The sequence below is a fragment of the Camelus dromedarius genome, chromosome 7 (assembly GCF_036321535.1).
Source record: "Camelus dromedarius isolate mCamDro1 chromosome 7, mCamDro1.pat, whole genome shotgun sequence".
Lineage (NCBI taxonomy): Eukaryota > Metazoa > Chordata > Mammalia > Artiodactyla > Camelidae > Camelus > Camelus dromedarius.
Window position 1 is genome coordinate 67,297,727 of NC_087442.1, and position 13,814 is coordinate 67,311,540.

The following is a 13,814-nucleotide window of genomic DNA, read 5'->3' on the forward strand; positions in this document are numbered from 1 at the left end:
TGTGTGGATATACATGACTAGGACATGGTGCTGTACACTAGAAAATGACACACTGTAACTGTACTTCAATTAAAATAAGTAAGTAAGTAAATAAATTGAATAAATCTAGTCTTAAATGTGGGACTAGTAGAAATGACAAATGTCAGAAATAGCTGATGCATCTTGAGGTCTACTGATGAGAAAGCAAAGATAAAAACATGATTATTGAAGGTATAAGCACATCTAATACCCAAATATTTAAGAGAATCTTTAAGAAACTCAATTCATAGAAAAATAAAATAAGCCAAAATTACTGGAAAAGTTTATCCAATAAAAACTGTGGTTTGAATCAAATGGAGAACACTATTATAAACATTTACCATCTATTTAAATTTTTTTTGTAAATAATGAAAAAAATGTAACAGTTACTACTGGCCTTATGTTAATATTAATAAAGTGGCTGAAGGTAAAGAGTAAAGTAGGGGTCAGTTCTTCCTTTTAACATTCTCTCACATTCAGTAAAAGATGATGAATTAAAGAACTAAGGTAAAGCTTTCTGTATAGTATGAAATGTGGTATTTTTTTTGGTGGTACAAAATAGCAGTGCTTGAATTGCTTTTGCTTTAAGTTATTCTAGGTTAACAGGGAAGTGAACATTGTAACTATACATAAATGGGAGCGTCATTTAGAAATTTGTAACCCACACTGAGAGAAGTCATTCAAAGCAACCTGATCAAAACAGGAAATTTCTAACGACTCATAATCCAGAATAGGAAACAAAAATCTGAATCTAGATAAACGTTCAGTTATTGTGTTATCACAGCTTTATTATCAGCCTGTTATGGTTTGCTCCTTTTTTCCCCCCGAAAGTGTCATTTTAACTCTTTTAATGTTCCATATAACTTCTATTTAGTTGACTGATTATATAAAATTAGGTATATCAATATAATGGACAGCTGTTCATGTTTTTGCAAGATACTTAGTGACATGAGGCAATATTCAGGACATATTTTTAAATGAAAAATGCTGTTTACCAAACAAAAAATTCAGGATGGCAACATCCAAGATCTACAGTCCATATTTTATGTGATTGCACTGAGTACTTGCTTTACATCCACTGATCTATTAAATGTATACTCTACCAACATTTTTTTGTATCAAATTATATGTCATTCCTTAAACTGCTTTTTACTTTAAACATTACACTACAAACATTTCTTCATGTCACATGCTTTTAAATGTCTGCATAACCATAAGCTATTCCATCATATGAGTATATCATAATTTATTTAATAAACATTTGATAGCCTTTATTTTTTAATTGAAATATAGTCAGTTTACAATGTGTAATTTCTGGTATACAGCATAGTGATTCAGTTATACATATATATATATATGTATAACTGAATATATATATATATAACTGAAGGAATATATATATATATATATATATATATTCCTTCTCATACTCTTTTTCATTATAGGCTGTTACAAGGTATTGTATAGTTCCCTGTGCTCTACAGTAGGGCCTTGTTGTTGATTTTACATATAGTAGTTAGTATCTGCAAATCCTGAACTCTCAATTTATTCCTCCACCCTCTGGGGTAACCATAAGTCTGTTTTCTATGTCTGTGAGTCTATTTCTGTTTTGTAAGTAAGTTCATTTGTGTCATTTTTTTAAAAAGCCCACATATAGGTGATATCATATGGTATGAGACTTTCTCCTTCTGGCTTAACTTAGAATGACAATCTCCAGGTATATCTACGTTGTTGCAAATGGCATTTTTAATGACTGAGTAGTATTCCTGTGTGTGTGCGTGCGTGTGTGTGTGTGTGTATATACATACACACACCACAATTTCTTTATTCAATCATCTGTTGACTGACACTGAGGTTACTTTCTTAACTTGGCTGTTGTAAATAGCGTTATGAACACTGGGGTGTATGTATCTTTTCGAATTAGTTTCCTCAGGATATATGCCCAGGAGTGGGATTGCTGGATTATAGGGTAAGTCTATTTTTAGATTTTTAAGGAATCTTCATACTGTTTTCCATAGTGGCTGCACCAAATTACATCCCAATCAACAATGTAGGAGGGTTCCCTTTTCTTTGTACCCTGTCCAGCATTTATTGTTTGTTCTATCAACATTTTTATAGGTAGTATTTCTGAGGTAATATTTTAGGTAACTTTTAATGTCTTGTGATTTTCTTTTCAAAGTGTTTTTTTTCCAAGATTAAATTGTCTTTAAAATTAGGAGAACTGGTTGGGAATGTGTGACAAATATAACTGATAAACATTTTATTAGAAATTCTGGTTTAAAATATTTTTGGAGGGAAGTTGAAAACAAATGAATAACACGAATTACTTAACTTCCATCTTTCACTTTTATTCATATTTAGGTAGCTGACAAAATGTAAGATATAAACTGATAAACTGGACTATTTGTTACTGATAAAATAAGTTGAGAGTTGAAAAAAGAGCCCCTGATTTAGTGACCACTCATCATTGAAATCTCTGTCACGACAGTAGCCCCGCATTTTTTTTTTGTCAGCCTTTCCGTCACTGATTTAGTGAAAGCTCTAGTTCAGCTATTATGAATTTCTTTTTTCACAGCCTTGCAGGAACTCTTACCATCAAGTAAAGTGAAATGCCCTATATTAAGCACACAAATTAACATAAAAGAAATGTAAGGCCACTTTCTACATATATCTGAAAGTAACTCAGATATTATGGACATCTTTTAAAATAATTTAGGTACTGGTGGTGATGGGAAGTCTCAATAAGAATAAGAAATGTACTGAGCCAGGCATTGTGTTCAGGGCCTGGGACAGAAGGATGACTGGAGTGGTTTAGGTTTCCTGAAGCTCATTCATCTGTTTGTGGAAGCCCCAGCCTGGTAGAAATAGATATGTGGCTGTTGTCCTCCCCCAAATCACTGAAGCATTAACTGTCCTTGCTTTTGTTTCAGGTCTGCCTGTGGGGTCTCACTCTGAATACATCTCGGCTCCGGATGCCTCTGCTTGTCTGCCTGCAACCCCAGCACCAAAGATGATCATAGCTCTCAGCAGAAAGCAGACTTTCAGCATGCTATTCTCTGCAGAGCTGCGAGTGGGACAGTGTTCCTGGTGTGCAATGCTACTCATGAACGAAGCTCTCTCTCAACATTCAATTGTGAAAGTAAAGGATCCCAAAGCTCTTTACTGGGGGCACAGTGGTTTCGCAGTGTCAGGTTTCTTTAAGCTGCTCATGACAGTTAGCCACCTGGTGTGTGGAGATAGAGCCCACACAACTATACCTTTGTCAGGTACACTTAACTGCCTGACTTCATGGAAATGAGGCATAATGGAATTCCTGCCTGATCTTTTATTACTGTTGCTTTTGTGTAAGTATTTCAACTGGGGTAGGCAATATACCAACAGTATATTTTCCATTTGAATACTGAGTGATGAATTTATATCCCTTTTTACTCAGCGAGAGACATTTCCTGGCCTAATTTGTTCAGCAGGGATGTTTCCCACGTGCTTTCCCTTGCTGAAGAGGACGATCCCACTGTTGGGGGAAATGGATGTTAATTAATCATATTCTATTGAGCTTTTTATTGTGTAGCTCAATTTTATTTGAAAAGCATAATTGGGGTTGAGGTAGGGGAAGAGTGAACATTAAACACAAAGCTTAATATTTATGACAATATTGAATACTTAGGCAAACTATCTGAAGGCTTTTGTCTGGGACCATTTTTATGGCTGATTAAAGCTGGCAGAACAACATTCAGATGAAATGCAGTGGGAGGTCATTAGGCAGTGGAGTGGCACGCGCAGCCGGCCGGCACCCAGCACTGGTGCAGAAGGCAGGCGTGCTAATAACCGGAGTCCCTACTCACGCCTGGCAGTGCCGTTTTATTTTTATATATTGATATTCACTGAACAGAAGTATATATTTGGTTTTAATAATGTAAATATCCTATTAGAACCTTAATTTCACTTTTAACTGGTAGACAGAAGAATCCAGGATAAAAGGGAATTCATTCTTTCTACTAATTCCCAAATTATGAAAATCAAAATAATTTAACATAAATGGTTATGAATAGCAGTTCCCATAAAATCAATTCCGCTGAAGTTCCCATATTATTATGAACATAATTATAATCATTAGTAAATGCATATATTTTATTTTTTTCTTGAAAACTAAATGAGCCTACACTGTTTTCCATGGCATCTTTAGTTTCTGTGTGTATTGACGTCTTCTCACATCAATTCAAATATTTAAAGCATACTATATCATATAAAGTCATATTATAGCAATTGTTCTTATAATGTGTGGTGCCTAGTACTTGAATCACACACTGCTATTTAGTAGGTGCTCAATATATGTTTGTTTGAAACTGGGGTAAGTATGTTAATGCTACAGAGTTATGTATGTTCTATCTGTATGCAAGAAAATAGGATTATCTAATGATGAGACAGGCTGCCCCCAGGGAACAGTGTCTATTGGGACATTTTTAGTCAGTTGCAACTCAGTGCCTCCATCAAATATCACATGTACTGATAATACAGCTGACTTCCAAAGTGTCCTCCATTAACCAAGAAGTTCTAAGCGTACCTCCACACATGGCGGTTAAACACCTTATTTATAAAGTTATCTAAATTTATCATACTAATTTACTTTGTTTTTCTTGGTATTCTTAAAGGTCCATCAGAGTATATTTTCTCTCCTGCAATCTTCCTTCTTTTTCCTTTTGTTCAGCAGTGTCTGTAAATATCTGCTTCTTAATAAAAAGACACAGGATGTTTAGACATATACTTACCATAACAGTCCAAGGTTTTATTTGGTATGGCCAAGTCACAATTTTCAAACTCTTAAAATGGCTGACTTTTTAAATTACAATTTCAGGCTTAGATATACAGAATGCAAATTAGTGTCTAAAATATGAATAACTGGCAAGTGGTCTCATTCAAATTTCCAGGTTGGTTTTATACCCTTAGAATCTGCTTTCATGTTCTGGTCTCAGTGCTGGGCTTAAAGTGTAAGACTCCTCATATCTGCTCCACAGTGCCCTTGCCAATGTGTCCTGGGACTACCTCCTCACCTGCTGCCTTGATGGTCTCTAGAGTAGATCTTTCACATACATACATACACACACACATACATACATACACACACACACACACCATAGTAGTTAGTTAAAAACTACGTCTCACGTTACAATTTTAAAAAACTGTCTCTTTATGTCAACTAGTAAATGAAGAATTCATAGAATTAGGAAAGCTACCATTTTATCACCCCGAATACACTGACTCAGGCAAAGATTTTCAAAAGACATTGGGGAAAACAGAATATTTGCACAGTGCCAAGATTTAACACAACAGATTACTTATGTTTTGCCAAGGGAAATTTTTGTGTTTACAAGGGAGAGAGCTGGCAGTGACTACCTTAATCATCACAGCATCACTTATAGAGAGACACCTGAAATTATTTTCCATATGATGCAATAAGAAGTACATAAAATTATTCTCATCATGAAGTATTTAAACTAAAACCAGCAAAATTTTAAAATAAATATCCATGTTTAAAAAGATACAAGGGATAGAGGAATAAAGGACCATGAGGAAACAGTCAAGCCCAGAGTGTGAGACATTACAGAGACAAAAAAGCTTTGCATGTTTCAGAAAGTCATATCAGAATTAGCTCCTAACAGAAGCCCTTTCCTCAGATAAAATAATGAACACTGGATAACATGCCAAATTAACAACATCAAGTTTCTAGAGACTGAACAAAAACATGCAGATTTTGGAAGGGAGTTAAAACTTGGAAAAGACCAGCTTGTGTTCAGTTATCCATTTGTGTCTACTTAAAATGAAGGTAAATCAAGATTCATGATGGTGTGGGTGGCAGAAGCTATGACAGAAATTCCACTAAGCTTCTGGCGTGAAGAATTGGAGAAAAGAGTTTATGGTGGCCACAATCACCACCAAGTGATGTGTTTGGGAATGCTTGAAATGAACAAGGCCAAAGAGGGGAGCCCCAAGGTCTGTGTTTAATGGCTACTAACATTTCTTCCTGCCTTCTGAGCCATGTTTGTGTGGGGTATACTCAAATTAGTGTACTCAGAGGCAAATGAATTTGACTGAGATTTGGGATGTTGCCTAGAAGAGAGCTGGAAGTTAGAGTTTAACCCATTTAGAATATAAGAGGATCTGTACAGTATAAAATTCATAATAACCAGAAAAAAATCTAGATTACTGACACAAGAATAACTAGGGATTTATGACTGTGTGTGCTTTAAAATGTTAATACAGATTGTAATGCCCAGAGCAACAACTGAAAAAAAAAAATGAAAAGGTGTATAACTAAACATCTACAAGATAACTCAAACTGGGATTCAAAATGATTTAAATAATCCAAAAGAAGGAAAGAAAGAGGAACAAAGAAATTATAATAACAACAGAGGGGAAAGCCAGAAAATAACATAGTAGATCTAAATCTAATGCTTTTAAAGATTGGAACCTATAAAAAAGGTCTGCAACTAAAGATATAAAGAAGGAACCAAAACGAGGTGCGTAGGAGGGGCAGAGTTGTGATATATCATGTCCCATACCCTGAGGGTGGGCAATCTACAAACAGAATAATTACAACTGCAGAGGCTCTCCCAAATGAATGAGAGGTCTGAGCCCCATGTCAGGCATCCCAGCCCAGGGGTCCTCTCCAGGATGATGAGCCCCCACAGCACTGGCTTTGAAAGCCACTGGGACTTTGTATGAGAGTCCCAGAGGGCTGGAGAAATAGAGACTTCACTTTTAAAGGGTGTACACAAAATATCACATGCTTCAGAACTCAGGCCAAAAGAAGTTGTTTGATAGGAGCCTGGGTCAGACCTACCTGCTAATCTAGAGAGACTCCCAGAAAGCAAGAGGGCAACTACAGCTTGCCCTGGGGCCATAAACACTGGTGGCAACCATTTTGGGGAGCTCCGTCTACCACGTGGACACTGGCACTGGTAAACACCATTTTGGAATCTTCCGTCTAGCTTATTAGCCCCAGGACTTGGCCCTACCATGATCCACAGTCCTGACCACCAGCGCTGGGATGCCTCAGGCCAAGCAACTAAATGGGCATGGACAAAGCCCCACCCATCAATAGACCCTCCTGAGCCCACAGCTGCCTCTGGACACAACTCAGCCCATCAGAGTGCCCAGGACCTGGCTCTATGCACCAGTGCACACACACTAGACTCGAGACCCCCAGGGCCCTCCAGCCAGAGACCCTTCAACTTAGCTCCATCTACGAGTGGGGAGGCACCATCCACAGAATACCTGGGGCCCTGGACTGCCCACTAGCAAGCCTGCTCTAAATTAGCAAGCAAGCTCTACCCCTGGGGGGCAGGCACCAGCCACAAGAAAGAACAGTCTTGTAATCTGTGGACTTGGCCTACTCACTAGCAGGCAAGATCCTGCTTTGGAACCTACTGGGATGAGACTCTGTCCACTAACAGGCCAATACAAGCTTCAAGATACCCTGGGCCCTGTAGCCAACGGTGCCAGGAATTGGCCCTACCAACCAGTGATCTGACACCTGCTGTGAGACCCCAGGATCTGGCTGACACTAGTCCCCAGACTTGACTTCATCCACCAATCAGCAGGCAACAACCCCCAGGTCTCTTGGACTCTGACTCTGCCTACCAGTAAATCAGCACGAGCCCTAAGCCCCCTGCCCCCCGGGTTCTGCAGCCAGCCACCTCATTACCTGGTCTTGGCAACCAGTGCTTGCAGCCCCCACACAAGACAGAACCTAAAAAACAAATGGAGCTAGGGTCCAAACGAGCCTACCAGACTGCCCATGCAGTCAACCTGCCACAATAGAAAGACCCACACAGCCCTCATAGGGAGAGCCTCCAGAGCATATAGCTCTGGTGACAAGAGGGGAGTGCACTGCTGGGATGCGCAGGATGTATCCTAAAAAAGGTCACTTCTTTAAGACTGGAAAACATCATCAACCTACTTGATACACAAAAACAGTAAGTTAGGCAAAATTAGTCAACAAAGGAATAAGGTTCCAAATGAAGGAACAAGATAAAACCCCAGAGGAAGAACTAAAGGAAGTAGAGATGGACAATATACCTGAAAAAGAGTTCAGGGTAGTGACTGTAAAGATGATCAAAGAACTCAGGAGAAGAACTAATGCACAAAATAAGAAGTTTTTAACAAAGAGAAAATATAAAGAACAACCAAACACAGATGAAAATACAGTAACTGAAATGAAAAATACACTAGAAGGAATCAACAACAGACTAAATGATACAGAGGAATGGATCAGTAAGCTGTAACCCAGAGCAATAGAAATCACTGATGCTGAACAGAAAAAAAAAAGAAAGAAAGAAAGAAAGAAAAAGACAAAAGAATGAAAAGAAACAAAGACTTTTAAGAGACCTCTGGGACAACAAGAAGCACATTAATATTTGCATTATAGAAGTCTCAGAAGGAAAAGAGAGAGAGAAAGGGGCTGAGAATATAACTGAAGACATTTCCTAACCTGGAAAAAAGGAAAACGACATCCACGTCCAGGAAGCACAAAGTCCCACACAGGACTAACCCAAAGAGGAACACACCAAGACATATTGTAATTAAAATGGCAAAAATTAAAGACGAAAGAATGTTAAAAGCAGCAGGGATAAACAATCTGCTATGTACAAAGGAATTCAAAAAGCTATTAGACAACTTTTCAGCAGAAGTTCTCTCTGCAGACCAGAAGGGAGTAGTGGCATGATATTTAAAGTGATGAAAGGGGAAAACCTGCAGCTAAGAATAATCAATCCAGCAAGGCTTTTGTTCGGATTTGATGGAGATCAAAAGGGTCCCAGACAGGCAACTAGAAGAAATAGACAAGTTCCTACATTCCTTGAAATGTACAATCTTCCAAGACTGAATCAGGAAGAAATATAGACCATGAACAGATCAATTACCAATAATAAAATGGAATCAGTATAAAAAAAAAACTCCCAACCAAAAAAAAAAAAAAAAAAAAATCCAGGACCAGATGGTTCCACAGGTGAATTCTACCAAACAATTAGAAAAGAGTTAACACCTTTGCTTCTCAAACCATTCTAAGAAATTACAGAGGAGGAAGGAACACTTCCAAAATCATTCTTTGAGGCCAGCATCACCCTGATACAAAAACCAAAGACACCACAAGAAATCATTACATGCAAATATCACTGATAAATATAGATGCAAATTTTCTCAACAAAGTATCAACAAACTAAATCCAGCAATACGTGGGTCATATACCATGATCAAATGGGATCTATCCTTGGGATACAAGGATTTTTCAATATCCACAAATCAATCAATGTGATACACCACATTAAAAAATTGAAGCATAAAAACCATACGATCATCTCGATAGATGCAAAAAAAAAGCTTTTGACAAAATTCAACATTCATTTATGATAAAAACGCTCCAAAAAGTGGGCAAAGAGGGAACATACCTCAAGATAACAAAAGCCATATATGACAATCCCGTTGCTAACAACATATTCAACACTGAAAAGCTGAAAGCATTTCCTCTAAGATCATGAACAAGACAAGGATGCCCACTCTCATCACTTTTATTCAACACAGTCTTGGAAGTCCTACTTACAGCGCTCAGACCAGGAAAAGAAATAACAGGAATCCGAATTGGAAAGGAAGAAGTAAAACTGGCACTGTTTGGAGATGACATGATACTATACACAGAAAATCCTAAAGATGCTACCAGTAGAACAAAGGCAAGATAGAAAATTAATAAAGCCACCCCTTGTTATTAAAAAGATCAAAGAATTTGATAAAACTCTAGGTAGAGCTAACACAAAAAAAGTACAAATTACTAAGATGAAAAAGTAAAGAAGGTTATCACTACAGATGCCATAACTATTAAAAGAATAATATGATGCTATGAACAATTTTATGTCCAAATAGAAACACAGTGATGAAAGGGACAACTTAACTGAAATCTACAAAGTAACAAAATTGACACAAATAAATGAAGAATGTAAAAAGCTTTATGTCTATTTAAAATTATGAAATTTTACTCAAAAATTTTCCCAGAAAAAAGTACCATCAACAGATATTTTTTACTAATTAATTCTACAAAACATTCAAAGAAGAAATAACATCAATTACTCACAAACTCTTTCAAATGAAGCCAGATTTACCCTGATATCAAACCTACAAAGATGTTACAAAAAAGTAGAATGATGGGTCAAGATTGCTTATGAATGTAGGACCTCAAATACTAAACAAATATACTAGAAATCTGAATCTGACAACATATAAAAAGCATATAACAAACAAGAATTTCTTTTATAATAGCATAAAGAATAAGATTTGGGGAGTTAATTTAATAAAAATGCAAAATCTTTACAATAAAGCTAGTTATCATTTCTGAGGGATATTAAAGAAGACTAGATAATGTTGAGAACACCATGTTCATGGATTGGAGAATTACTATTTTACCTAACAATTCTCAGCAAATTGATCTATAGACTCAACAGAATTCCAAAAAAGATCCTAACATGCTTCTAAAATATATAAAGAAGCTATTTCTGTTATTTTTCAGAAACCTATAAAAAACGAAGCAGTTATTAAAAAGAGGAATGTTAGAGGGCCTACAAAATTTGATTTTGAGATTTACAATAAACTCAGTTTTTGTAGCTTCTTATAAACTTAAACATACACCAACCATATGCCCCAGCAATTCCACTGTAAGACATTTACTTAGAAGAAATAAAAGCATACATGCACAAAAATACTTACTTGTGAATGTATATAAGAAGCTTTATTCATAGTAGCCCCAAACTAGACATAACCTAAATCTTCATCAACAGGAAAATGAACTAAAAACATTATGGTACATTCAGTCAATGAAATACTACCTAGCAATTAAAAAGTCAACAAGCTACCAATACATATACCACCATGGGTAAGTCTCAAAATTATTCTTTTTAAGAGCAAATATAAAATATATTTACTGTACAATTTCATTTATATAAAATTCTAGAAGATGCAACCTAATCTATAGTGATAGAAGGCAGACCAATGGTTGTTTGGATCTGGGAGCAGAGGAAGGGACAGACGGCTAAATGGTGAAGAAATACTTTTGAGGCCAATGGAAATACTCTGTATCATGAATGTGGCTTTGTTTCCATGTACTTACTTATCCATCCAAACACACTAGTTCATGCACTTAAAACAGATGCAGTTTAGTGTACTTTGATTTAAAAAACTAAAGTAAATACAATTAGCCTAATTTAAAAAATACTGAGGCACATTTTATTTTGGTCTAAGCAATGTTTTGTTTACAGAATCTAAATTAATGTGAAACTCTGCCTTTTTTTTTTTTTTTCCATACTGAGCACAAGAGTTAGACGCTTAACTAGTTGTTGACTATATGAGGTGGCTGAATACCTATAATTACTTTGTTTTCTGAACCAGTGAGTCTGAAGTCAGTTCTTCCTCTGTGTGTGTGTGTGTGTGTGTGTGTGTGCGCACGCGCGTGTGGTCTACCTTTTAAATCACTTACAGTATTAATATGTTTTAATATTATTAGGAGAAATATCTGATTAGGTATACGTTTTCTTTGAACAACAGCACTGTTCCTGTAGAGACAGCTCACTATGGAATGCCATGAATAATACCACGTTCTCTGCACAGCATATACCATAAGTGTCAGCAGTACTATTCCTCAATATATGCACAGTCACACATGTGGGGTAGTTTGTGTTATAAAAGAGTATTCTCCCAAAGGGTCATGAAATCCTGTACTTACAAACTAGCAAAGAGTAAAGGAGTCATTTGCCCATAAGTGGTCAAAGGAGACCATTCTTGTGACTCTCACAGAGGCCATTTAGAACAGAACATCTATTCCAAATAGGTAAAGTGTAAGAAAGCTCTTCCTAAGGAGATATACAAATAATTTTATTAAAATTAAGATTATTGGAATGTTGCTCTATTAATCTTCATTTTCACTCTACCCATTTAAGAGTCTAGGCTGAGAGAACTGGTTTGAAGAGTCTAAGTGAATTAGGTCTAGACTAGAGCAGAGCTGAGCTGTATATAGGCAGGTGCAAAAGATTTTGCTTTTTCATTTTAAGAAAAATTACTTTTGTGAAACCGTTATAGACTACCTTGGCTACAGTCTGAGAATAAAAAGCTTGGGTTTCAAAGGCCAATCTGAATTCTGCTCAATTTAATCTTGCCTTCAGAATTCTAAAGAAGTTTCTTCCCGTGTCTTAAAAACATCTGCCATCATGGCACGGCATTTTAACATATTACAGCAATACTCTTTCAGTTTCTTTCTTTCCCAAAGGAAAGTTGTAAAAAAACTAGCTTCTTTGCGAAAACCCTGGTTCTAAATATATATCTTATCTTTCAGAAAATACACAGTTTATAAATTTTCCAAATGGAAAGAAAAAAAAAAAAGAAAAAGAACAGCAGTAAGTTGCATGAGAAGATAATGAATATTATGAATATTTAAATTTTTTGAAGATACTTGGTTGTTACCTTGGTTAGGTGATTTTTGTTCCTACTTGGACACTGCAGGGTATTTTTTTCATTACTCATTTATTTAGCATAATTCAAGAATGTCAGATGAAGATTATATGGCTATTTTAAAAGGCAGTTCCATTCTTTTTTCTAGGATGATGTACAAACAGCAGAATTATCAGAAAAGGGCATGCTCCAGATGACACTGAATATTTGCAAAGAGAATGGAACATTCAATGCTGCAGTTTACTCTGAGTTTTTCAAAAGGGTACCTGACGGGCATTTATTATCTTGATGACCTGAAATTCACAAGACATAAGTAAGCTCAAATTGATGATCTCTCAAATTTGGTAGGAGGTAAACAGTCCAATCACTCATTCATTCATTCATATACTCTCTAATTCGGGCATATTGTATTTTATTCTGTATCTGTATCTTCTGTGACCACTCTGTGTCAAATGAGTGAGGTACTGAAGCTATGAAGATGCCTGTGACCAGACTCTGCCTCAAGTAGCTGGTATCATTGAGAGGAAGACAGATGTGACTGTACCAGGAGGCCTGGCTGCCATCAAGGATCGGCAGGCCTTCCCTTCAATCTTTAACTGGCTTTCCTAGAGATTATCATACTAAGTGAAGTAAGTCAGACAGAGAAAGACACGTACCCCTTGATATCACTTGTATGTGGAATCTTAAAAAATGATACAAATGAACTTATTTACAAAACAGAAGTATACTCAGACATAGAAAAGAAACTTATGGTTACCAAAGGGGAAAGATGGGGAGGAATAAATGAAAAATTTTGAGATTAACAGATACACACTATTATATATAAAACAGACAAACAAGATCCTACTGTATAGCACAGGGGACTATATTCAGTATTTTGTAGTAGCCAGTAATAGAAAAGAATCTGAAAAACAATATATATACACACACACACGTACATATATACATACATATACACACATACATACAAATGGACCACCATGCTGTACACGTGAAACATTGTAAATCAGCTACACTTTGAAAGAAATGTTGGCTTCCGCCTGAAGAGTCAGTCTAGAGGGTTCTTATCTCATGACTTTCTAAATATTATTTCAAGCAATCACATGACTTTTTAAAATTTTAATAAAACACAAATCTGTAGCTTTTGATGTACAAGGTACCTGATCTTTGTTACTAATCATGCATGTTTGTATAAGTGAGATTTTTTTAAACTAGCTGACTCCATTCACTATATTCCCTTTCCTCTTAACAACTTACTTATCAGGTGATCCATCTAACTGCCAAATGTATATATATGTTTGTTTTTCTTATAT

At 36.2% G+C, this 13,814-nt stretch overlaps 1 long non-coding RNA gene across 2 annotated transcripts in view; it reads left to right on the forward strand.

Moving 5' to 3' along the window:
• The window catches only part of LOC105087350 (uncharacterized), a 210,582-nt gene extending 206,716 nt beyond the window's left edge, over nt 1–3,866 (forward strand). For both annotated transcript variants that reach the window (XR_004137749.2, XR_004137750.2), the window contains exon 4: nt 2,949–3,866. This is a non-coding gene — a long non-coding RNA (uncharacterized LOC105087350). The remainder of the gene's footprint in view (nt 1–2,948) is intronic.
• The last annotated feature ends 9,948 nt before the right edge of the window (nt 3,867–13,814 follow it).